This window comes from Didymella exigua (genome assembly GCF_010094145.1).
Source record: "Didymella exigua CBS 183.55 unplaced genomic scaffold M421scaffold_16, whole genome shotgun sequence".
NCBI lineage: Eukaryota > Fungi > Ascomycota > Dothideomycetes > Pleosporales > Didymellaceae > Didymella > Didymella exigua.
The window spans coordinates 243,157-247,393 of NW_022984790.1; positions in this window are offsets into that span (position 1 = coordinate 243,157).

Genomic DNA, 4,237 nt, shown 5'->3' on the forward strand with positions numbered 1-4,237 from the left:
GCTAGGTACCCCCCCTTTTTTAACCTTTTCTAGCCTCTAGCTTATGCAGTTTAATAGTTATAACAAAACCCTCTACTACAGATATGTAGACGTAGTTTTTCTCTTTCTTTTAAGTCCTATTTCGCTAGAATCCATGTATTATTGACAAAGTTTTGGGGGGTACCCACGAAGGACGTTGGAGTATACCCATTCCGCCAGCCTAAGCTGTTGTTAGAGACATTAAGAACCTAGTTATTAGGTATACTAGGCTCCTTGTACTAGGCAGAGAGATAGTGCTTGCTAGAGAAGATAATAAAGGGTGGGATAGACTAGCCCTTCGCGCAGATGCCTTAGATAATACTAGTCCACTCTTAGTCGCCCTGCTGCACTGCCTTTAGTCTCCCTCAACGCTTAGAGCCTGTAACAACAGCTCCTATTAATATAACACCTATTATAAAGCTAGACTTATTAAAGTTGTAGGTGTCTTTATCTTATATACTATACTTAACTTTAGTATTCTCTACTAGTTAGAACTAGTCCCTAATTACCTTAGGATCCTTATATAGAGCTCTCTTATAGTTGTACTTACAACTAAATTTAACTTTAAGCTCTAGCTGACGTTTTACAAAGTTAGCAGCCTAGTTCTTGCCAATGTAGGGCTCGTGGCGCTTAGCAAGCAGAGAATAGGCCATATCCTCCACATCAGCAAGCTAGGGTGGGTATCCTCGCTCGTCTAGCTTCAATACATGCTAGACAATCACCCCCTCCTTAGTACTAGTTATCCTTATCATGTTAGGCTTGCAATTGCGTTGTGAAGAGGTTCTAGTAAGGCGCGTGCCTAGGGTGCTTTAAGAGACCTAGTATATTACTGCAGTGCGTCGCACGCTTAGTGTCGCGTCTTGCTAGATAGCCTAGAGGGCAAGCTGTATATGTGTTTTATTTAAAGGCTTTTTTACGTTATTGCGTTAAGGCATTACAGGGAGAGTGAAGTTCGGTGTGGTCTTGGCAAAAGTGGCCAGCTCGCTTGGGTGGCCAGCTCGCTTGTGGAGTACGTTATAACCTTTATAGATAAAGCAATACGTATCTAGAACCTAGTTTTATTAAAGTTGTATATGTTATTATTATAAATACTATACTTAACTTAAGTATTATCTACTAGCCTAAACTACGTGCTAATTATCTTAGGATCTTCCTATAGTATCCTCTATCTATCCTTAGCTTACTTAAAGGCTATTTTAAGCTTGTCTAAATATATTATAAGCCTACTAGCCTATAGTCTACTAATAGGCTCTTTACTACGCATACTAAGTATCTTATTAGCTATTTCTACTACCTTATATAGCTATAGTGTAAATACTTATAAATTAAGGTTAACGTGTTTCACAAGCGAGCGCCGCACCTAACCGAGCGCCGCACTTTCAACAACAGAACGCCTGCGCAGCGCTATATCACAACACAACACAAATAAATAATTGTTTGCAGGCCTAGATAGTATTATTTAGAAGCTTTACTATTATCTGCATCCTCTATTTCTACCTTGCAAGTGCAGGAATTATGTCTAATCTTACTACAACGCCTACAGCGTTGTCTAACATGCACCCTCTTTGCAGGCGTCTTACCCTTACCACAACCCCTACCCTCCTTTTTAGTAATTAAGTTAGCTACTTTGCTAACTATAAGGGTCTCCTCTGCGTGTATATATTATTGCTTACAGGTCTTGCGCTTTATAGACGCTTCTACAGTGTCTTAAAGGTGGCCTATTTCCTCCTGCATTAATACTATATTATAAGCTATCTGCTAAGCGCCCTTTGCTAACTATTTAACCTGCTTATCTAACAAACTTGCTAGAGACCCTTAATAGATTTAAATCTGCTTTTAAATTAGAGTTAACTGCTCCTCTACTTTGTAAGCAGTGCGTGGTGTCTTTAGCTCCCAGGCGACGTTGCTAGGTTTTGGTGGCGTTGGCGTGCGCAGGCACACATTAAGCTTTAATAACACCACCTCTAGGTTGTGTAGGACTAGCCTAGCACCTCTAAAGCCTGCGCGAACATTCTCTCTAGTGAACGCCTTACTAAACGCTGATTTAAAGGCTAGCAGGAAGGTTTCCTTATTAATATAGTGGATGCGACTGCGTGCTAAGGCCGAAACCTCGTCGCTATACAGGCGCTTTAGTGGCGAGAAGCAGGCGACGTCAAGTGGCTGCAACAGGTGCGACGAGTGCGGGGGCATATAGAGAGTGATTATCTTCTTCTCTCTGCAGAGATCTTAGAAAGCCACTAAGCAGTGGCTCTTATAGCTGTTAATAATAAGTAGCTAGTAGACCCTAACTAGCTTTGCATGCGTATTAAAGTGGTAGAGCTAGGCAAGCGCTAGATTATTGTTAGTCTAGCTAGTAGGACTAACATTAATAACCTAGTCCTGTAGGAGGTCCTTAGTAAACTAGTTAGAGATAAGAACCTTGCCTGCAAGGATAAGGAATAGTAGGATAACCTTCCCTGTTAACCTAACGCCTTGTACTAGGGTAACCTACTCATAATTGCTAGGTTAGATCTTCTTCTGCTTCCTAGGCTTCTCTAAGCCTGTTACTACTAGCTGCAACAATATCTTGCCTATTAGGAAGCTAGACTTATTAAAGTTGTACACATCCTTGTCTATAATACCATACTTCGCCTTCATGGACTAAACAAGCGTGAACCAGGGCTGGATAACTGCTGGGTCCTCGCAGGCAGCCCGCTGGCGATCGTATGGGCGGGTCCACCGCTTCTGGAGCTCTGGTGTACGCTTTACTAAGTTGTTAACCTAGTTCTTGCCAACAGGCTTTGCGCCGCGCTCTCTTAGCAGTTTATCTGCCATATCTTGTACGTCTGCCTTTGAGGAGGGTAGGCCACGCGCAGATTCCTCAAGTATACGTAGTACAACTGCCTCCTCTTCTAGCTTTGTAAGGCGCTTCGCATTTAGCTTGCAGTCGTGTTAAGAGCGTGTTCTGTTGCGTTAGCATTAGATTGTTTATTTAGGCACTTTGTAGACTTTCTTAGCGCGTTAGATACTTTAAATTTAGTTTCTTAAGATATTAGATATAGCAAGCTGTACATCAGCTTCAGTATAGAGTGTAGGAGCTTGTTGTGGTTGAGACATTACGCGCTGTTGTTGCGCCGGCGTTCTGGCAGCGAGAGTGCGGCGCTCGGTTGGGTGCGGCGCTCGCTTGTGAAACACGTTAAGTATATACTAGATAATTGTCTGCTCCTCTAGTATAGTAAGTTTCTAGTAATTAGTATATATGTCTAGTTAAAATATAATATTACAAAGGCAATTAGAGACCTACTAATAAGGTATATTTAACACTCTAGCAGCGCTGTAGATACTACAAAATTAGCTAGCATAGAAGGCCTAGATAGTAAGGATAACTCTACCTTCTCTAGTAGTATTCTAAAGTTGTGCTTAAAGTATAACTTGTAATTGTACGCTACCTTATTGTTATGGCAATTAGAGTCTATGCTAGTAGCCTATTAGGACGTAAGCTAATTGTGGTGACAGTGCAGGAAGCGCTGAACCCAGCTATTAGAGCAGGGCTGTAAGGCAACAGAGGATGCGAAATTCTGTACTATACGCCTTGTAGGTAGTAAGTAACGCGCTGACAGCTCCTCTATATACTTAACTAGATCTAATTCCTATTAGTTACTAAGTTTCTGTTAGTTCTTGTTAGCAACGTGTTAGGGAGCCTGCACACCTTAGTGCGCACAGGACAACATGTTGTAATTAACACTAACGTAGATTATCACTTAGCTAGCCATATTACTAAACTAGCTACTTTCTCTTAGCATAACTACCTTTTACCCTAACATAATATGCCTTAATAATAATAACTTTAGAATACTACTAGAGAAGGTAGAGTTATCCTTACTAACTAGGCCTTCTATGCTAGCTAATTTCGCAGTATCTATAGCGCTGCTAGAGTGTTAAATATACCTTATTAGTAGGTCTCTAATTGTCTTTGTAATATTATATTTTAACTAGACATATAACGTAAAGCACCACCAAGCCAGACACACCACTAAGCTAGACACTTTTTCTTGGCACTGCAACTTTTCTATACAACACAATATGTAACAATAACACAAGCAGATATTAACTTAGTAAGAAGGTAGAATTATTCTTGTGCTTTAGGCCTATACCTTAGGACAATTTAAGAGCGTACAGAGCGCTGCTGCTACCTTTAAGGTACCTTTCTAGAGGCTCTCTAATTAGCTAAACAAAATTA